Genomic DNA, 24,150 nt, shown 5'->3' on the forward strand with positions numbered 1-24,150 from the left:
ACCATTATTATTTGAGATTTTACCCCAACACTCAGATCTGTTGAAAAGGCAACAGTAGACAATTTGTTTTCTATTGCTGGTTAAGAATAACATATGATGTTGCATGGCTACAGTAGTGGCTGTGCGATTTTGAAATTCTGAAATTTTAACCCTTAAATCTGGAGGGATTTCTACCAAAACTGGCTGGGTTCCTAGATTTCTTTCTGAGTCTCTGGGATCATGACTGTTAAGCAGCTTGATAAGGAGCCAGAGAGGCCGTTCATGGACGGCGACTTGGGGGTCTCTTTGGGTTGAGAAGGAAAGGGCCGGCTCCACCCCCATCCCATGAGGCCCCATGTGTTTGCTTTCTGCTCTCATAACTCCTGTGATAAAGATATTGTATTTGATTGTTTAGCATATAAATCTTATGTTCTCTTATTATTGATTATTTTTTCTTATTGCTTGTCTCTTGAATAGTTTGACTGTCTGATCTTGAGATCACTGATTAGATATCCACTTTCTTCCATTCTTTTTTCAAACCCTCTTATATATTTTAGTAAACTTACATATTTACTTTAGCAAACTTAGATATTCTAAGATATCTGTTTCGGTATATCTCCTAATTTCTGCTCCTTTCTTCCTGTTATTATTGAAGTTATCTTCCATCTAACTTTTAGCTTAATAGGAATAATTATAATTCTGATTTAATAATCTTTTTGGTCACCTCTATCTGTTGCATTAACATTTTTCCTCAGCATTTTGTCGTGTTTTATCAGTATGGGTGAATTCCTCTATTTCCTCATCATAGCTGTTGTTTTATAATATCTAGAAAAAAAGTACCATGACTAAGTAGATTTGAGCAATGGTAAGGACTTGAATGTTTTAAGTGTTTGCCAGCAGTTTTGTTGCCAAGGTCCAGCATATCGGGAAAGTGACAAAGGATTGCTTTGTTCATATCACTTTCTTTTCTCTCATTATTTGCATATAGAAAAGCCATGGGCTTTTGGGTATTGATTTTATAGCCTGCTACTTTACTATACAAGTCTATTGTTTCTAGGAGTTTCTTGGTAGAGGCTTTGGGATTCTCTAGATATAGTATCATAACATCTCTGTAAAGATGACTGTTTGATTTCTCCCTTTTTTTATCTGGACGCCCTTAATATCTTTTTCTTGCCTAATCGCTATTGCAAGTACTTCCAATACTATATTGAACACAAGTGGTGATAGTGGGCATCCTTGTCTTGTCCCTGATCTTAGAGGGAAGGCCCTTAGTTTTTCCAAATTGAGGATAATACTTGCTATAGGTTTGTGGTAGATGGCTTTGACTATATTGAGGAAGGTCCCTTCTATACCCGTTTTGGTGAGAGTTTTCATTATGAATGGGTGCTGGATCTTGTCTAATGCTTTTTCTCCATCTATTGATATGATCATATGGTTTTTATCTTTTCTTTTATTGATATGTTGGATTATGTTGATTGACTTCTGAATGTTAAACCATCCTTGCATCCCCAGGATGAATCCCACTTGGTCATATTGTATGATCTTTTTGATGAGTTATTGGATTCTATTTGTAATATTTTGTTGAGGATCTTTGCCTCTGTGCTCATCAGAGATATCGACCTGTGATTTACTTTTTTGTTGTGTCTTTGTTTGCTTTTGGTATTAGGGTGATATGTGCCTCATACATCACTAATCATCCGGGAGATGCAGATCAAAACAACAATGAGATATCATCTCACACCACAGTGACTGGCCCACATCTAAAGTAGCAAAAACCAACGGTGTTGGTGTGGATGTGGGGAGAAACGAACTCTCCTTCACTGCTGGCGGGATTGCCAACTGTTTCAGCCCTTTTGGAAAACAGTATGGATGATTCTCAAAAAATTAGAAATCGAGCTCCCATTTGACCCAGCAATACCACTTCTGGGAATATATTTTTTGAGATGCAAAAAAGTATAGTAAAAATGACACCTGCACTTGTATATTCATTGTGTCACTGTTTAAAATAGCCAAAATCTGGAAAAACCCCAAGTGCCCAAGATCAAATGACCGGTTAAAGAAGCTTTGGTACATCTACACAATGGAATACTATGCAGCTGTTAAAAAGATGAAACCATGAATTTTGCATATGAATGGATCAACATGGAGAGTATCATGTAAGTGAAATGAGTTAAAAAGAGAGGGACAGACATAGAAAGATTGCACTTATCTGTGGAATATAAAGTAACAGAACAGAAGACTAATATCCCCAAATGGTAGAGATAGGGTTCAGGAGGGTTGCACAACGTCTTGGAAGTCTCACATGCTGGGGGAGAGGGAAACTCAGATAGAGAAGGCACTACAAGCAAAGGGTGTCAAGAGGACCTGCTCGTGTTGGGAGATACCAGCCAAATGTAGACTATAGACCAAATATGATGGGCACTCAGTACCTCTATTGCAAACCACAACACCCCAAAGGAAAGTGAGAACAAAAGGAATGCCCTGCGATAGAGGCAGGGTGGGGTGGGGAGGATGGGGTGAGGTGGTGGGAGGGCTTATGGGATAATTGGTGGTGGAGAATGGGCACTGTTGGAGGAATGGGTACTCAATCATTGTATGACTGAAACAAACAACAAACAAACACTGCCTTCCCATTGTTCATTAATTATTTTTGCTTGAGCGGGCTCAGTAACATCTCCATTTTGAGACTTACTGTTACTGTTTTTTGGCATATTGAATACAACACAGGTAGTTTGCCAGGCTTTACCGTGTGGCAAGATACTCCTGATAACTTGCTGGGCTCTCTGAGAGGGGCAGAGGAATTGAACCTGGCTCGGCCAGGCTGGCTGCGCGCAAGGCAAATGCCCTACTGCTGTGCTATCGCTCCAGCACACAAACATGAAAATTTGTAAGTATATAACTGTACCTCATGGTGATTCACTAATGAAAAAATAGCACTGTAGCACTGTCCTCCCATTGTTCATCGATTTTCTAGAACAGGCCCAGAAACATCTCCATTTTGAGACGTTGTTACTGTGTTTGGCATATTGAATACATCATTGGTAGCTTGCCGGGCTTTGAAGTGTGGGCGAGATACTCTCGGTAGCTTGCCAGGCTCTCCAAGAGGGGAGGAGGAACTGAACCCGGCTCAGCTGGGCTGGGTGGATGCAAGGCAAATGCCCTACTGCTGTGCTATTGCTCCAGCAAGGATGTTCAACCCTATTCTATTGGTCTATGGATCTGTATTTGTTCCAATGCCATTCACTTTTAATTATCAACACTTTGCAGTACAGTTTGAGGTTGGGGAAGGTGATGCCTCCTATCCTTCCCCCCGCCCCCAAGAATTGCTTTAGGTATTTGTGGGGGATCATTGCTCCATATGAATTGCAGCACTCTTTGATCAATTTCTTTGTAGAATGTCATGGGTACACTTAAAGGGATCACATTGAATTTGTATAATGCTTTGGGGAGTGTTGCCATTCAATGTTATTTCTCCTAATCCATGAGCAGGGGAAATGTTTCCATTTCCTTGCGTCCTCTTTTTTTTCTTGAAATAGTGTTTCATAGTTTTCTTTGTATAGATCCTTTATCTCCTTAAGCTAATTACTAGATACTTGATTTTCTAAGGCATGATTGTGATCAGGACTTTTTTTTTTATCAAATCACTTCGCTCTCATTATTTGTCTATAGGAAAGCCATGGACTTTGGGGGATTGATTTTATAGCTTGAGACTTTACTATACAAGTCTACTGTTTATAGGAGATCCCTGGCACAGGCTTTAGGATTCTCTAAATATTGATTCGTGTCATTTGCAAATAAGGAGAGCTTGATTTCTTCTTTTCTCATTTGGATGCCCTTAATGTCGTTTTCTTTCCTAACTGATATGGCAAGCACTTCCAGTACTATATTGAATAGAAATAGTGAGGGTTTTCATCCTTCTCTTGTCCCTGATCTTAGAGGGAATGCTCTTAATTTTTCCCCATTGAAGATAATGCTTGCTGTAGGCTTGTGTTAGATGGCTTTCACTACATTGAGGAAAGTTCCTTACAGTCTACAGAATGGGGAAGGATATTCACTCAATATCCATCTGATAAGAGGTTGATATCAAGGATATACTAGGCAGTGGTTGAATTTTACAGAAAAAAACATCCAATCCCATCAGAAAATGGGGCGATGTGATGAACAGAAACATTCTCAAAGAAGAAATTGAATGGCCAAAAGGCACATTGAAAAAATGCTCTTCACACCAAATAAAGGGTGCTGGGAGGATCCTCTCAGGATGGAAGAAGCATGCTGAAAGTAGACTATAGAACAAACATGATTGCCACTCAATTCCTCTTTTGCAAACCACAACACCCAAAAGGAGAGAGAGAACAAAAGGGAATGCCCTGCCACAGAGGCAGGGTGGGATGGGGGTTGATGGGGGTGGGAGGGATACTGGGACCCGTGGTGGTGGAAAATGGGCACTGGTGGAGGGATGGGTATTTGATCATTGTATAATTGAAATCTAAGCATAAAAATTTGTAAGTCTAGAACTCTACCTCATGGTGTTTCACTAATAAAAAAAAAGAAAAAAAATGCTCTTTATCACTAATCATCAGGAGATACAGATCAAAATAACAATGAGATATCCTCTTACACCACAGAGACTGGAATGCATCCAAAAGAACAAAAGCAACCAGTGTTGGCATGGATGTGGAGAGGAAGGGACTCTTCTTCAATGCTGGTGGGAACGCTGACTGGTCCAGCCATGTTGGAAAACAATAAAGATCTTTCTCAAAATAACTCGAAATTGAGCTCTTACTTTACCCAGTAATACTACTTCTGGGAATATATCCCAGAGATGCATAAAAGTACAAAGAAATGACATCGACACTTGTATGATTATTGCAGCACTAGTTACAATAGCCAGAATCTGGATTAAAAACCTGAGTGTCCGAGAACAGATGACTGGTTAAAGAAACTTTGGTATGTCTACAAAATTGAATACTATGCAGCTGTTAGAATAGATGAATTCATGAAATTTGCATACAAGTGGATGGACATGGAGAGTATCATGCTAAGTGAAATGAGACAGAAAGAGAGGGACAGACGTGGAATGACTGCACACATTTGTGGAATATAAAGTAACATAACAGAAGACTAACACGTAAGGGTAGTAGAAATAAGGGTCAGGAGGAACACTATATGGCTTGGAAGCTGGTCTCATGTGCTGGGGGAAAATTCAGCTGACATAGAGAAGGAACCACTAAGTAAATTATAGTTAGAGGGCTTGCTTGGGACGGTGGATGTGCACTGAAAGTAGACTATGGAACAAACGTGATGTTTGCTTTGTACCTGTGTAATCACCTAACGACTAGGAATTCTGCAGTTCTCTTTCAGTGCCTGAATTCAGTGGCCTTGTGCCGCCTCCCCAACCAAGACAGCTAATGCCATGGGGGGACAAAGGAGAAAACAAGGGCCAGGCTGGTTGGTGATCTTTTGCCATTTACTCCATTCTCCCCATGTGCCTTTCCCAGTCTCACTAAGCCCCTCATTCCCATCCCTTCCTGTACCCCTCGCACGTCTCTCTATGCTCCACTCACCGCCTTGGTCTCTCCTCTAGTCTCTCCCAACCTCCCAGCTTGACAGTAGCAACCATACCCAAGTCTGGCAGCACAATAAAAAATTGAAAGCCCTCCACTCAAGAGTGAAATATCACCTATGGTGTTTTTCTCCTTTCCTTAGTCTAATAATTTAACTAACATCTTAATTAACATCTTAATTCTAGTTCTTAATATTAGTTATTTTGTATGGATACAGTAAGAAATAGAATAAGCTTGTAGGGTGGCTCTCCTGGGAATATCTCGCTTTAGATCCCAGACTACAGTGCTCAGATTAGATTAATCTTTCCTAATCCTAGCAGGGTCCTAATCTAGTGGTTACTTTTTGGGTCATGACAGAATTTGTCCACGACCATGCTCTTAACTTATACTTAAGTATTTTGGCTCTTTGACCAGGCCCATTTCAATGCCAGAGTAGCTCAGACCTTTCCCTGGGTCCATCCAGTCCCTAACTGGAACCCTACTTTTGGGGTGCTAGGAAGTAAGAGCAACTAATGATTAAGTCGAGAGGACAAATGTTGGGAGTGAATATTATTTGGAGTCAAATCATTCCAAAGCTACAAAAGCATAGCATTAATTGTCTTCCTGTGTTTATACAAAAGAACATTATTCTGAATTAACTATGCAAAGGACATAAGGAGAAGAGAAAAGCAATATTTACAAGTTAACAGGGTCTGATTAAGAAATAACGGTGATCGACTGGTTGGGGAAGAAGAGCACAAAGAAAGAAGTTACAGATAAACACAGAGGAATGGGAGCACTGTGAACGGGTGCAACACAATAAACCTAAGCTTCCTGTGGCAAGGCAGAAAATATCAACCAATGTGATCTTACAGTACCTATATTGCAAAGCATAACACCCAAAAGGAGAGAGTAAGAGGGAATGTGCCTGCCACAGAGGCAGTGGGTGGGAGGATGTAGGAGTGATGGGAGAGTGATGGGAGGGATGCTGGGAAAATTGGTGGTGGAGAATGGGGACTGGTGGAGTGATGGATACGTGAACATTGTATGAATGAAATGTAATCATGAATATTTGTACATCTGTAATTGTATCTCACAGTGATTCATTACTATAAAATTTTTTAAAAAATAAAGAACTTTCTGAGCTAAAAAGCAAACTTATAAAAAGTCCCCAAGACAGCTTCTATTTGCAACCCTGACCCTGGCTGGTACTGTCTCCTTGTCTCCTATGAGAGTGTGTGATCATAGGATTTTAGGATAAGGTATCATATATGTCACACATTCATGAACCTCAGAATAAGATCCGAGGTCTTTGAATTCATTTTCTTGTTGTTGCATATTGTTGTGCAACTAGGTTTTTCTCTTGGTAAATGTGTTCATGCTAAACCCCAAGTTGTACTTTTATCCCTAGCTATGGATTCTCTTTTTCTTTAGATTTAAGATATGTATAGATCATACCAAATTTTTTTAAATTGTGCTGTATGTGAACACTTTATTTCCTATTCCAGTATCTTGGCCCCACCTGTTTTGTGGAATTCTTAGTGACATATGTTAAGAAACTTGATTTTGGAAAATGTGGTGTGTCAAAAAGAAAAAGAAGGAAAGAAAAAGATGCACAAACTGGACTTCGTTTTGATAGGATAATTCTGTATTCCATTTTAGAAATTGATATTCAGGCTATGTGAACCATAATGATTTTTCTAATACAGGAAAATTTTAAGTAACAACAATTTGCCTTTATAAAAGATCTATATTAGTACTTGGTTTAGTTAACTAATAAAAATAATGAGTACTTTCCTGTGACAAAAAATGTCCATGACTTTTTTCTTCCAGCAAACTGTTCTGGCATCACACACCCCAATAGTGAGAATGGCACAAACTTCTTCCTTGTAAATTAGTTTATGCACTCTATGTAGGTATTATGTCATTATGATTTTACTGTACATTAATGAGTGTGGTTTGAAAAATGTAGTTTGTAACCTTTTGGCTCTAGGACTGCTTAAGGTTTTAGAATGTTTGTTTACTTTTGGATGGCAAGGATAGAGCATTTTCCTATGAGTTTTCCTTTTATGATTGTGTCAGTGCCGACTAGAAGATGTTTGCTGCCAAGACAGCACTTAATTTGATGCTAGATAAACAGAAAAGACATTCAATTTTTCAAGTATTTGAACAAATTCCTTCTTTAAAGAGGAGGTACAAGAAGACTTCCAGAGAAAGTGGGAATATTCCCAAGTCTTCAAGAAGGGATGGAATAAATTCTCTTTTGGACTCAGATAGCTCTTGAAGGAGATGAACTAGCTACAAAAATTTCTCAGACACCTGTTTCTAACTGGGACATCCGTGGCACCTTTGGTAGTGGGTGGACCAACACCTGCCCAAACACAGATCTGGCAGCCATTCGATCTCACACTGCAGAGTCACTTCCATGCCTCTGGCCAGACTCCATAGACTTAGGACTGAGCCTCACAGAAAAATGTAACCTCCGAAAATTCAGGTACATGAGTTCCTGTGACTGAGAGCACCAAGCCTTCTCAGCATCAGGATGGGCTACTTCCCCACATGTCCCTGTCCTTCTGGGGGCCTCAGCACATACCCCAAAGTTATGCCCAGTTAAAAATTAAGCTTTAGCTGGACTACCCAGTTAAAAATTCTGTATTTCCTGGAGTGAAACCTCCAAACTCTACAACACTAACCGTCTATTAGCAGCACACCAAAGTGGATTGAAAAGTGGATTGGATGTAAGCCAACCAATCCCCACTAACAAAACACTAACACAGAAGCCTTAATTTATAACATTTTAGTAATTCCTGGGACAAGGACTTAATGTCTCCATTGTAGCACTGGAGCACTGTCCTCCCGTTGTTCATCAATTTGCTGGAGCAGGCACCAGTAATGTCTCCACTGTGAAACTTGTTGTTACTGTTTTTGGCGTATTGAATATGCCACAGGGAGCATGCCAGGATACGCTGTGAGGGCAGGATACTCTCGGTAGCTTGCCAGTCTCTCCAAGAGGGACAGAGTAATCGAACCTTTATCGGCTCTGTACAAGGCAAATGTCTTACCCACTGTGCTATCGCTCCAGCACGATATCTCCATGGTGAGATACAAAATTTTTCATAAATTTTCTTCTAAGAAAAATTTTTGATCATTCCATTAGAAATTTATTGATGATAAGAAATATAACAAATTATTAAGGGCTTGTTATAAGGGTGATATTGAGGATATTGAGGGGTGGTTGAGAAAATTGGTGATTATAGTGGAGGGAATATAATAGTGGTGATGGGCCTGGTGTTGAGATATTTAATTCCTGCAACAAATCATTACAAACAACTTTGTAAGTCACAGTGTTTAAATAAGTTGATGGAAAATAGTGTTTAAATAAAGTGAGGGGAAACATTTGTAAAACATTTTACATATGTAAGCTTACCTATTTAATGTAAAGTCCAAAATGTATTAGCACAGAAGTTTTAAACTTTTCTTAATGATATGTAGGACATGATTATTACCATAATGAAGACAAATAAAAAATAAAATTTAATGCAATATATTTTAGATTTCAGAGTTTAAAATTACCTATGTAAATGACAGTAGCATTTTATTATATTATATTAAATGGTTTTAGTTTCCTTATTTACATAGTGAAAATCATACAGCAATCACAAATTAGCTTTTGCTGATTTATTTTCTGATCATTTTATTTGCCATTTCTTTAAGTTTTGTTGAAGCAAGGAATATGAAATAAATTTGTTATGTGTCTAAAGGGGCAGGCTCGGGTTGAAAGGGCGACTGAGGACATTGGAGGAGGGAAATTCACACTGGTGGTGTTGGAACACTATATACCTAAAATAATGGTTTTATGAACAATTTCAAAATTTGCAGTAATATAATAAAAATAAATTTGAAACCTAAAATAAAACTTTTATTGATGTTGTGGTATTTATTGGAGATTGTAATTGCATGTTGTGATGCCCTTTGGTTGCATTGCTCACTGGTGCCCTCATACTTCAGTTGTGTTCATGCACCTTTTTGTTTGCAATGCATGTTTGTCATTGGAGTCCCCATGCTTTAGATTATGGTGCTGGCAGACACTTGGTTGCGGTGAGCAAAGGTTGCATATTTTGTTGTGCTATCGGGAGTGCCAACTGCATTGTCCTAGGAGCACAGTGGATATGTGGGATGGTATTAAATATTGGCCTCAATGCATCAGCCCTGTATGGCAGATGCTTTATCACTGAGTTATCCTGGGTTCTGGAACTTTTTGATATCTTGAATTGGAATCATATAGTCAACTACAAAATATCTGTGGAGGTGACTGAAGCAGTACCTTGAACAGGTGGACTGGCATTCAGATTAAATCATTTTTGGAATATCAGAGTTTTTCTTTGCCCCCAAGGTGATTGTTCCCATGCATGCTTAACAATACCTGGCTGTGCAGACTGGGTAATTCAATGATCCTGCCTTTGATGAGGTGCTATTTCGATCCATGGGTTCTGGGGCCACCAATTCTACCTATATTTTGAAGAGCTGTGGAGTCCACAAAGTATGGGGAGATCAGTTTCAGAATCTCCACATGCCAGCCATGCACTTCAGTTCTTTAAATTAATTCCTCATCCCAAATTTTAGAGCTTTTGCTCAGTGGTAAGCCTTCATATCTCTTTCTTCTCATTCTTCATGCACTGCATTAATCTATGTATTCCATATTTATTGGTGGACTAGTTGTTGACATCTACCAGGATGCAAGTTTTGTCTGATTTGCTATTTGCTGATGAAAACATTTGAGGAATGGAGGTTTGCATATCAATTAGATGAAGGTTTTCCATCGATTTAATATCTCTGTTCAGTATTGGCCAAACAAAGTGAACTTTCTGGGCACAGTTTTTGGGGGTGAGTTCACACTCAGCAGTGCTCAGGGATACTCCTGGCTCTTCACTCAGAATGGAGGGCATAGGGTACTATATGAAATGCCAGGGATTGAACTCAGGTCAGGTATGTGCAAGTCAAGTAACTTACCCTCTGTACTATCTGTCTATTCTTCCTCTGAGTGCCAGTTTTATTTGGGAAGTGAGAGAAATTTTACTAGGCATACCTGTGTGATTATTCCAAGGGAATTGGAGTAACCTGCAAGAAGTGCTGGCAGATAAACTGATGACACTTGGCCATGGCACCACTTCATTTACTTCTATCTTCTAATCAATATCAGTCACATCTGAATATTAAAGTGTCATGAAGGATGGATGCATCAACTATGCAGTTATTAGTTTACTTGAAATTATTCTTGTAACTCCACTGGGATCTCAATTATCCAGTCATTTGAACACATTTCCATGGAGGAAGGTGGTGAACTGCCAAACATGGAATTTGGAGAGGCAAAGAAAACCGATAGCTTAGGCATCCTGCCAGAGAGGCAGAGCAAGGCAGTGAAAGCATCTTCGACACTTGACTTTCTTCCTTGGTGTTATTTAATCATTGCAGCTTTACTGGAGCTCTCCAGTAGACATCTATTATTGATATTAGAGGCTGCTCTTTTTACTTTTCAGTTCCCAGTGACACAGAACCACTGAAAATTTGATCGCAACATTCTGTGTTGAGTTCACTTAATGTTCTCTATCTCCTAGGTCCTATAAATAAAGAATCAGCGTGTTTGGAGACTCATCTATCTTCTGTGTCTTTAAGTGTAGGAAAGCTGAACTGCCGGATCTGCATCATTCTGCAGACTTAGGCCTGTAAGCCAAAGATTGTGAAGAGATTATCCCTCAGTTTAAGCTCGCTTATCTCTGGATGGTTATTGGGGACAGATTTTAATCGCTGTGTATGTCTTTGACCCCTAACGTGCCTTGCCTTCATGCTTTTACACAGGTAAAGACAAAGCCTTTCAGATGATACCCACACCCACCTGTCAAATCACAATCTTGAGTAATTTTTTAAAAAAAAAACACTATGTTTTAGAAATCCTTAGAATAAAGCCATAATTTAAAGGGGAATCAGACATTTATTAGGATATAAGCCCCCAGAAACCAGTAAAAAGAGCCACTTGCTACTTGTCTCTCTTCATTTTCTATCACATTTAGCATAGTGATTTAGATTTCCAAAAGAGTAAACACTGGTGTACTCCACATGACTTTAATTACTAGCACAACTACTTCTTGCCATCTTAACAGTGTTTTCATTTTCTTCTTTCTTTCTTTCTTTCTTTCTTTCTTTCTTTCTTTCTTTCTTTCTTTCTTTTTATTTTTTGTATATTGGCCATACACAGTGGTGTTCAGGGATTGCTCCTGCCTTTGACCCAGGGCTTGAGGGACTATATGAGTTACTGGGGATCAAATTCAGTTCAATGCATGCACTTTACCTACTATATTCTCTCCCAGCCTCTGTGTGATTCACCCTGAATTTCCATATTTTTGACACTCTTTACTAGTCACTTCTCATCTCTTTAACTTCTAAATAAAAACTAGAATTTCTTGAGAAAAACCTTTTCTTTTCTCTAATTTTTTTTAATAAATGACACCTTTGCTTTCTGTTTTTAAACTTTCAATAAGGTAGCTGGAAATATTCTTTTTGAGAAATGCAGAGTCTCACACTTACAAGGTCTTACACTCACTCAACCTCTGAGTTATATTACCAGCCATAATTCAAAATTGTTTGCATTTTTTCCCCTATGGGGATTGTTCTCTTGTGTCTTATGTGCTTTTATCATTCCAGACTACCCTTGCCTACCTGTGTCGGAGGCACTGTTTTAAAAAATAATTTCTCAGATAAAGAAGAAAAATTGAGGAGGGGAGATTAAGAAGAGGACAATGGGAAGTATCAGGGGCAAGGGTCAGGGGTCTTGGTGCATGTGTGTGGGGAGAAGTGAGGCATATGCATAGATATGAGGCACACAGCCAATGGCTCTGAAGGCAGAAGGTCCAAATTACAAGAAAGCTTAAAAATGTGCTTGTCTAGGAAGCTGGCTGGTGACACTGATGGAGGGAAGTTGACGCTGGTGGTGGGACTTGTGCTGGAAAATTGCATGCCTGAAACTCAGACAAGAATAAATCAGTAAATCATGGTTCCTTGATAAAAATTAATAGAAAATTCCTCCTGAATGGGGACCAATCCCAAGCAAACTAAATAAGATACCGGGGATAAGAAATTTCTCAAATGTAATTTCTCAAATGAATTTAGCATTTTGCAAAAGGTGGGTAACAAGTGGATGATAGTTTATTTTCAGTTACTCTTTATTTTCCTAATGTATTCATTTCCAAATAGCAATACTTTATGCAGGTCTTATAAAACGACTTTAATCTCTAAATAATCCTCACAATATCCGGTTTTTCAATGAAAGTGACAATTACATTTTCAGTGTACGTAGTACTTCTCTGTTATTTTTTTTTAATTGAATTAACTTGGGCTACAGTTACAAAGCTTTCATGTTTGAGTTTCAGTCATACAATGATAGAACACCCATCCCTCCAACAGTGTACATTTTCCACCCCCAATATCCTCAGTATCCCTCGCCCCCCCAACCCACCCCTCCCCTTACCTCTATCACTGACAGCAATTCTCTGTTACGACTTCTCAAATTGTCGACTGTAAACTTGCGTGATGGTTCTATCGGCATTGTAATGTCCTGCAACCTGTACTCTCATGCCAGCCTATGTTTCTTGCTTGCTCTTTCAATTCATTCTGAACTTATCCTTAACTATGACCAGGATAGGGGATATATCATATTGATGTCTATATTAATCTGCATACATGATTTCTGAATTGCAAGCACTTAGCACACACTCAACATATTTTTTAAAAAAGCATTATTAACAAAGCAAAAGAAATCATGTGAAACTAAAAAGTAAAAAGTAAAGTAAAGGCCCTCCCATTGATCATCGATTTGCTCGAGCGGGCCCAGTAACGTCTCCATTGGAGACTTTGTTGTTACTGTGTCTGGCATATCGAATACTCTCGGTAGCTTGCCGGGCTCTTCGAGAGGGGCGGAGGAATCGAACTCGGGTCGGCCATGTTGGCTGCGTGCAAGGCAAACGCCCTACCCGCTGTGCTATCCTTCTCACAGATTGCTGAGAGGGGAATGGGAATATTGTGCATCATGCTACTATTGGGGCTAAAGCAATATTATAGCAGGTAGGACACTTGGCTTGCATATAGCCAATCTAGTTTAGTCCCTGGCATCCCATATGGGCCCCCAAGTCCACCAGGTGTAAGTTCTGAGCACTGCTTGGTGTGGCACACTCCCAACCACCACACACACACACACACACACACACACACACACAAACAAAACAAAACAAAACAAAAACAACAGCAACAACAAAAAACAATGTCAACATTTCTCTGGATATCTTCTTTTTTTCTCCTGCTGCTTCCCTTTACTTTTTCTTGACTTTGACAAGTACAATTCAGATGTGTTTACCCTACCCCCAAAGCAAGCTACTCAGTGTTTTTCTGGTGTAATTTCCCCAGAGACAACAAGTGTTTTTTTTCTATTTTCAAGTTACAAAAGACAAAAAGTCATTTGTTTACACATGTATGTGTAGTCCCATTAGTTGAAACAAGGAATAAGGCTCTGTGATCTTTTCATAACTAGATGCTGTGAGAGCAAGTTTTCTGAGGACGCAATAAACTGCAAGGAAAAGCAATTTGAATATAGTTCTTTATACATACACATACACACAGACTTCACGTACAATATTTATTCATTTAAAAATAAACAGATCTGTTGAAACTGATACAAAAAGAAAGACCATAAAGTAAGAAGAAAGATATATACATCTTGAAATGGCTTTGCCATTAATTGTTGTTAAGTATGTCTCTATCTTTTTAAGTTTAAATCATACTTCTTGAATGTTACCAATGATCTGCAACAAAGCTGCCTATGTTTGCTAATAAAATAGTCCAAAGTCAATTTTAAATTTTACGACTGAAAACCAAAACTGAAAATAACATTTGATACATTATAATTTCTGTTTGATGATTCATAGTTAAGCATTGGTAACATATATTGTTAGAAGTTTTCCATATAATTATTGGCTCACTCTTCCATTTTAGGGAAAAATAACTGTCAAATATAAGAGTGTGAATGTCTATAGTTTGTCTGTCAATTCTTCTTACAATTGACAATAAAAATACCTCTCCATTGAAAAACAACTTGCCAACTTACAACCTAATTGCACAAACATTGCATTTTGATTAGTAGTACTGCTTTATGCACTGTTTTATCAAGAACAATCTCTTGGTGAGCATATTCTACTGAGGTATTATAGGAAAGAGTATGTGAGAGGTAAATATTTTAGTTTGGCTAGATATAGAACTCTGTGTTTGGAATAATTTTTCCTAACTTTTTGTTGTTTCATTTGGTTCAACAGTTAACACAATTGCTGTTGAGATACCATTGACTACTTTACTTTCTTATTCTTCTTCCTTAGTTCTCTCATTTTCTCTTCATGGGAAATACAAAAACCTCTTTGTCTTTAAGATTCTAAATTAAATGGTGATTTTTCTGTGTGCTTGCGTTGGATATTCATTGGACACTTTCAGCTGAATGAACTGGCCTTTCACTTTTAGAAGATTTCAAGAATAATTTGGTTGATTGATTTTCCTTTCCTTTCTTTGTCCACTTTTTCTTTCGAGAACAAGAAGCATTTGTTTATGAGACCATGAAAACTGAGTAATTTTCTTATCCTTTACATATAATTTTAAAATGCTCTTTCTATATGAGATTCCTCATGTGTTGACTTTTAATCTGGTGTTAAGATTTTATCTTTTTTTTTAATGCTCTTCTCATTTTTATAGCAACAATTTATTATTATTTCATTGATTCGGTGTCTTCTCCTAATTCTTAATTATTTTAAGCACTTCTCATTATTGTCCTAATTTCATTTTTTTCTTCCTCCATCCCCTTTTATTTAATTTAGTCTCTAAGACTAAAATAGAGAATTTCCTCAAATGTTTAATAATTCTTATTTCCCTGTAAGGTTGTTGTTATATGCAAATAAGTATGTACAAGTGTTTTCAATTGTATATATCAACTCAGAAGAAAGACAATGACATAGAAAGTTCCTAAACTTATCTCCTCACACAAATATATTGAGTCTCTGGCTCCATGTGAACTAATCATAAAAAATGACCTGAAGCTGTCTGAGTGACAACCACACTTCAAGTTTTCTCATTGGGTAAACAAGATCACACTGATAAGATAGGAGAAAATAGGGTACAATTTTCCAATAACCTCACTTCCTTTGTGACAACATACAACCACAAATTAACTAAAAATTCATAGCTTCTTTCTGAGGAGTTGGAATTTCAGCCTACATAAGGCACCCCAAATTTTCTGACTTGAACCTTATAGGTATGCTATGTCTGATTTGAAATTAGGTTCAGGACCAGACAACCCTAATACCTAGAGTAATGTAAGAAAAAGCTTGTGACTTAGAACAATAATTCAAATTATAATTAAATTTCAGAGCAGACAAATTGGCTCATCAGACTTTTGTGTTCTTTACAAGGTGATTTAGAGTAATTTGTTAGCATCTCTGGTATTTTCCAGGCTCCCAGTGTTCTAGAAATAAAGCAGAGATGGCGATGGGAGGCACCATTCAAAATTCCATTCTGTTTGGTTACTCTATCTGTTCTTTTGTAAGAATGTCCAAGTTTCCAAATAGTCTAGTATCTTATTGTGGTTTTATATTTTTGAGTAGTCTTCAGAGTACAGCCTTCTAGAAGTCAGCCAGAAAATCCCCAGAATTCTAGGGTTGAAGTGGAGAGAGAAAATTCACTGATATGGCAGTGTAGAGAAGGGTTGGAGGAATTGACTTATTTCTCAAACAACTTTAAACTAACTATTTTGCTCTTCATCTAGCTTCTTATTTATACTCAGTTCCAGAGTGAACTGTCACCTTGTATCTTTTATGGATTTAGTAGCACAATAGCATCATTTCCCAATATTCTATATTTCCAGTTTCAGCATTCAAATCATTTTTTTGCTTTAAATGTTTAATTGTTTACTTTCTCTTTGTATTTTGGGCTACACCTGGTGGTGCTCAAATCTTATTCCTGGTTCTATCCTTAGGGATCACTTCTGGTGTGGCTCAGGGACCGTATGTGATTCCAAGGATAAGTAACAGCTTGGCAGCTTGCAAAGCAAATGTCTCACCAACTATATCTCTCTGGCACCTTTCACTGCTTTTAATGCTCATTTTCTAATCTTCCAAAACTTTATTATTGTAGAATATTCATACTTTTCAAACTTCTAAACTATTATCTTAAATGTCTGTTTACTCATCTGTTTAATTTTATGCAAAATAGTATGTTTAATTTTCTACCTTTTCCTCTATGTTCCTTTATTACCATTTTGTTTGGTTTTGTTTTTCTGCCACACCTGGTTGTTCTAAGGGCTTATGCCTGGCTCTGCACTCAGGGATCACTCCTAGTGGGCTCAGGGGCCATATAAGGTGCTGAGAATTGGAGTGAGTTAGCTTCATACAAGGCAAATGCCCTACCCACTGTACTATTGCTCTGGCCCCTATATTTTTAAGGAGAACTTAAATGTCTTAAGTAAAAAAATGACTAGTGTGGACATATCAAGGCACTAATCATAGCAAAATGAGACCTGGAATTTACTATTCTTTAATCCATGCAAGTAATGGATCATTAAGTTGGTATTGATAAACTTCCAAAGACACTCTTGGACATTAATGCGGGATTATTCCATTATTTACTTGACAGACTATTTTTCTTTACTTTTGATATGCATGAGCTAATTTCTTCCTAGTAGCTGTTTCCCCTTTTGTCTATCTGATCTCCCAAGTATTATCCCTAAGGACCAGGCTTATGCATCCTGTTTCTTTTCTGTGAAACCTTCCTTAACTATTATCCTTAGTGTTCATTGCTCCATATGCAGAGTTATTACTTGACCTTTCCTTCCAATACCCGAGTATGTGCTAAATGAAAAAAGGATTATTGACTTAGTCTCTACTTCTAGTATGTTGAATAGATCACAGTAGGCATACCAGGTTTTCTCAACCAACTGGTACTTTAACTACTATGGCAGCACTGTAACACTGTCCTCCAGTTGTTCATCGATTTACTCGAGCAGGCCCAATAACATTGTGAGACTTGTTGTTACTGGGTTTGGCATATCGAATATGTCATAGGGAGCTCGACAGTCTTGGCTGTGTGGGCGAGATACTCTCAGGAGCTTGCTGGGCTCTCCGACAGGGACGGATGAATCGAACTCGGGTTGGCCCCGTCTGCCGCGTGCAAGGCAAACGCCCTACCCACTGTGCTATTGCTCCAGCCCTACTATGGTAAGAGGTGGAAATGATTGAAACTTATTCACTCCATTAATAGAAGCTCCTTAATGGAAGAACATCTTTCTAGGCTATTCACATTCTAAGCCATTCCATCATTTAAATCTTAGGAAAATCAAAGAAATTGACATTAATATTGAAATATAATAACTTATTTATATTTTAAAAGCAAGGACGCTGTAGAACTCATATGCTCCATTAGAAAAATTCAGACTAACACACAACTCTTCTATGGTGTACCGTTTCTTCTGCCACTGTGTATTTTGCCTAAATTTTCTAATAAGCTCAGTAACACATCTGCTGTTTGGCTTCAATGCTGACTCATATCTGATATATTTTTCAGGGGATGAAGAGATGATAGAAAAACAGTAATATTTTTAGAGAAAATTTTTCTATTAACTTCATGCTATAAAATTCATAATAACATATATGGTAAAATTACTTCACAAACACATTTTTATGACTAAGATTTATAAAGGGAATTTTAAAGGTATTTATTTTGTCATCATTTATTCATCTTTTGACCCATTAAAATATATTGTCTGTTCTACCACTCTACCAAAAGTTCTCCAAGGATAATTCATGTGATACTATCTTTTTAATCTCAGTGAATCAGCTTATTTTTATTTAATTGTTTAATAGACTTTATTGGTCTAATGGGTGTTTTAAAGTATTTAATGTATATGCATAATTTTGTATAATATATATCCTTGAATAACTTAGGAGAAAATAAATAGAAATAAAAATAAGCCAAAGTTAATTAACTAAAATCAGTGAGATTGATACTCTGAAGAAGCAAAGATAAAATAGGAGGAAGAGGTCAAATTTATTTGAGGAAATCTGGGAGAAAAGTTGAGAAAAATGTTTTAGCCAACTGTGAAAGGATACGTGGTTGAGAGTGGCAAGGAGGGAATCACAGTACTTTCCAAATGTTGTTTTCATTTTTGGCAAAAGTGCAAAAGTAATGTGTCCTCCTGGAATGAGTCAATGGATCATTGGAAAATGAGCCATAGATTAGAAAAAAAAGAGATACTTTAAATATAAGTCCTTTAGTCACAATCCTCTAAAAATGCAAACATTTATTTTTAAAAGCTCTACATGAATTTTTATTCTGAAACACAATATTTTTTTTATACATAACACATACTGAAACAGGTACTTTGTTCTCTTATGTACGTGCTAAAAACTGACGTTACAAATCGTGTCTGCTATGGCACCTCTTTAACTACAGCAAAAGTAAAGTTTCCCTGAGTTGAACAGTTCTCTGCAGTTGTAAATAACTCTTTACCATCTGTGTACTTTTTTGTGATTGAGGAGACTGGATCCTGGAAATCAAATTTTGGGTCTTTTGCAACTAGATCCCTATCTACATGGATGGCAGACATTTCCAAATAATAATAGAGAGTAATTTGTGGATCATTAATGGTCTTTCTTAAAGATTAATTTTTTGCTGGTCACAAATGTTGGGAAAACTCTCAGAACAGGAATAATTGAGAACAGGAGGACTGAGCAGTCAGGGAGCTATTGTGTAAGTATCCATTCAATTTTAAAACTAAAAATTGTGCACAGGATGTCTTAGAAGGATTATTGTCACTCATGGCTGAGCCTGGATCAAGATCCTGGTGTCCAGGGGAGTATAGTGCAGAAGAATTTATGTGTGCATTTCTGTTTTTACAATGATTTATAACTTTAGTCAGAGAGGTAATTTATTGAAGGTGCTTGTCAGCTATTGCAGAACAGAAATTGCTATGCTTACATGAGGAGTTACTTCCAGTTTAGTTCTATGTATTCATGGAGGCACCCATATATAGAATCAGGCATTTGTATAAGTATTTTGAGGGTTCAATTTGCCACATTCTTCATTTTTCCCTAGGATTTTTTTTAGCGACACCAGCTGTGCTTAGGGCTTACTCCTTTATTTCTGCTCAGGAATTACTCCTGGTGGAGCTTGGAGGACCATATGCAATCTTGGGGATGGTACCCCATTTACCAGCATGCAAAGAAGTGCCTTACTCACTGTACTATCTCTATGAATTATTTTAATCTTCCTTGAGGTAACAAGAGCACTAAAATTCTGTGGGAGAATTATGGCCAGCATTTTTGATTTTCTATAAATTTAGGATTTGGATCACATTTTTTTCCTGGCAGGTTTACAAAGAGAATTATTCTACAAAATATAAATGTCATCATTAAAAATGAACGCATGAGACTGAATGACATTAGCTGAGATAATGTGTCTTTCCGTTTGTGGGAACTCTGGGCAAGAAATAATCACTGAGATATTTGTGTTTGGTTGTGTTTGATGAGGAGGAGGAAGTGAAATCTATCAGAAATGTCAGTCAACTTTATCTGTGACAGTTATGCACCCCAAAGCCCATTTTTATTATGCATTATATATACCAAATTTAGTTGGAAGCAGACAATCTTTTGTGTAAAAGCAAATGATCATCGTGAAGGGAAGTTGGGGTTAGCCACAACATCAGCCTGAGGAGTTGTAATGATAGTCAAGAGACGAGACAGAAAGTGAAAAATAAAGAATCAGGAAATCAAATTCAATAAGATCACATACAAAGAGGGCAATTACTACTTCTTAAAGGTTGTGGATCAATTCATTTTGGATATTGAAGTTGCCATAGGTCGTAGAACCTCAAATGTGAGATTATTGGCATCTTGCTACTGGCAGCCAAAGAAGGTGCAGGATAAAAGAAGAAAAATCATAGTATAGTTGCCATTAGGCCGATTATTCACTGCTCTTCTCATTCCACTATCCTTAGGTCACAGGGCAAAGATCATTTTATTAGTATTTAAATGTGGTTGTGATCATAGAATGTAAAAATAGAAGTGCTAACTGCCTGTAATGGGCTGGCGACTTTTAGTGAGAGCATCATTTGCTAAATTCATTTTTTTCTACTGTGTTGATTATGGGAGTTCCTATCAAAAGGAGCCCTGTGTTTGAATTTCCTTTGATAGTAGAATACTGTGTACCAATTTATGTTTTCTGTTTTGTCCTTGAGTCACACCTGTCTATGCTCAGAGCTTACTAAAGCTCGGCATTCAGGGATCACACCTGGTAGACTCAAGAGACTCTACAGGTTGCCAGAAATCAAACCCAGACTGGCTGCATGCAAGGCATACCCTACCAATATAATATCTCTCCATTCCCCTCAGTGGCAATGTAATATTGATATAGGGATCATAGAGGAATATTCCTAGTTTTTAATCACTGAGATTATGATATTATTTAAAATTTCAGGAGAATTTTGCCTAACCTGGCACAAATTATTTCTAGAAAACAAAGTCAGAGAAGACCAGAAATAAACCAGTGACATCTATCTGGCTAGATTCAAGGAACATTGCATGCCTGAGTTGATATCAGAAATATGTTTATTGGGAAATAGACAAAACATATTAGGTAGGCACCTTAAGTTCAAATTCATGCAGCTAAAATTTTGAAATTGTGTTCCAAGTCTAGAGAGGAGTGCAAAGGACTCAGGGGTCAGTTAAAAGAGCAGACTAAATACACATGTGTAAAGATGATGATGGCACTTCAGATATTATTCTCATTGATTAAGCCCTTAAGTTTCCTAAGTTTGCAATCAGTAGGTCTTCACTGTTACCTGCTTGTTAGGAAGAGAGCAGAGAGAGCTGGCACTGAAAGCAATTGCTAGTGGAGTCTATCCAACACAATGATGAAGTTTTTAGCAAAGGCATATTTTCATTAAGAAATTATACCTTTATATTTACCACATGAATTGTAGGAGAATATGAGGAAATCTGTAGCTATCTTCCTTATCTAATTCATGAGAATAGTGGAAGAGCCACACTCCAATTTTTTTCACAAACGCTAATGCCTGACTACAACATATTTTTCAATGATTATCTCTATGTTAGCTAAATCTGATATTCTTCTTTTGGATTAACTTATCTAAAATTTCCAGTTCCCTGTGATTTACTGTATTGTTCATCTAAACATTTAAAAAATATACTACCATGTGACAAACTGTGATGGCATTTTGCAGCAGTTTTCACACTAAACATATTGAACCAAATATATCCTAATTAGAATTAGTATACTCAAAATTATTTTTATTAAATGGTATTTATAATTTCTAACATTAGAAAAAATTGAGGGGCATCTAGGGAGTTATGGTGCTGCTGTGATCTAACAGGGGTGAGCACAGAGAGTTTGAATTCCACCAAGGTCATCCCTAGCAGTGTTCAGGGATTAGCAGGACCTCTTGCAGAAACATTGAGTGATAGTGATCAAACCTGGGTCTTCACACATGCAAAGCATGAGCTCCACCACTTAGTTCTATCTCCTTGTCCTCCTTAGTTATTTTTTAAAAAATCTTTTTCTTCTATTTCACTGTGTTTCATTTCAATTAAACTTGTGTCATGGTGACGGTCACAGTCCTCCCATTGTTCATCGATTTGCTCGAGCGGGCCCAGTAACGTCTCCATTGGAGACTTTGTTGTGACTGTGTTTGGCATATCGAATACGTCACGGGGAGCTTGCCAGGCTCTGCCGTGCCAGCGAGATACTCTCGGTAGCTTGCCGGGCTCTCCGAGAGGGGCGGAGGAATCGAACTCGGGACGGCCATGTTGGCTGCGTGCCAGGCAAATGCCCTACCGCTGTGCTATCGCCCCAGCCCTGTGTGAATACAGAACATTTCACAAAATTATTAAAAATCTTTACAATGGAATAAAAATATTTTAAAATTACTAATTTTATTACCCAAATCCATAAAGTGATAATGTAACAGAAAAAGAAAGCACACTAAAGAAGAGACTTAGACCATATGTTTTCTTCAGAAATAACTGATTATTAAGTTTGTTTGTGTATTTGTTTGAGTTCACTGTGTTTAGGACTTTCTCCTTCCTAGGGACAATTACCAGTGGTGCATAGGGCATATGTCATAACCAGGGTAGAAATATTTAGGATTTGAGTTAAATATAATAGACTAGCAATAGCACAGTGGTAAGGCATTTGCCATGTGCCTGGTCGGCCCAGCCAAGCCGGGTTCAATTCCTTCGCCCCTCTCGGAGAGCCCGGCAAGCTACCGAGAGTATTCGATATGCCAAACACAGTAACAACAAGTCTCACAATGGAGATGTTACTGGACCCGCTCAAGCAATAAAAAAAAATATGCAACATATATTGAGCATTCTCTTGATGTTCACTTCCCTACTTTTAATGTCAAAGTAAAACCGTTGAAAGTATTTAAGTGGATTCTGAAAATTTACTAAATAAGCTTGAATTAGTGTCCTTTTTAATTTTTCATCTTAACAGCCATTCCAATGTGTTTGGTCCAAGTTTTAAATAACTATGGAAAAAGAGTAAGCTTCATGTGATACAGCAGTTGTAATCTAGCCATCAACAACTTTGGCGATAGGCTTATGCATGTTGGTCTTCAACCCAGGATTGATTTCTTGGATTACTGATGGTTTTTCTGCATATCATAAATGTCTAAAGTGAATGAGAAACTTTCTCTACACTCTTATATATCTACTTATTTTTCCCATTTTTATCCAGTTAATTCAATTTGGAGCTTCCTCAGATATCTAGCACAACCATTATCTCATAGAGAGAAACTGAGTCAGTCATGCAACTATACTCATTTTTGCAGAGATGATCAGGTTGCCAACTACATGTATGGCTCTGCTCACTAGCTCATATATTTTTCATAGCTTTTTAATTAATTACTCTCTTCCATTTTAATTATTTATCTCCCAATAATTTATAGGTGTTTATTTGCCCTTCTTTCTTCTGGCTACTTAAGATTAATATTCTTACTGTTTATTTTTTAATTTTTAAATTTCTTATATGATTTCTAAAATATACTTATTATTCTAAATGTTAGTTTATTTTTATTTCACATTATTGTTACAATTTTCATTATTTTAATATAAAATGGTATAATTTTATAATGTAAATTTTTTAATTTATGAATTACTTAAAAATCACTGTTCAAGGAAAATTTAAGTCAATAAAACCTACCATAAAATGACTTAAAATTTTAAGTTCTGAAGAAAAAGAACTTCTATGTCATTAGGATTTGCTCAATTTGATGACTTGGTTTTACTGTTTCAGATTCTTGGACGAGTTCATTGCCTGCATCTTTTTGGTTTTTAGTTTTTAGTCATAATTTTCCTAAACTATTCATATATTTTTGTCTCTGGATATACACTACATGATATTGCTACTACTTAATATTTACATTCACTGTGATTTTAGAACTATTGCCCACTAAAATTCAGCCATTCTCAAACATTTGAAAGCTAGTGTGAAAAATGTATGGACCCACTTTATATTCAAATATAAATTTAAC

This window comes from Sorex fumeus, unplaced genomic scaffold (assembly GCF_029834395.1).
Source record: "Sorex fumeus unplaced genomic scaffold, SorFum_2.1 ptg000035l, whole genome shotgun sequence".
Lineage (NCBI taxonomy): Eukaryota > Metazoa > Chordata > Mammalia > Eulipotyphla > Soricidae > Sorex > Sorex fumeus.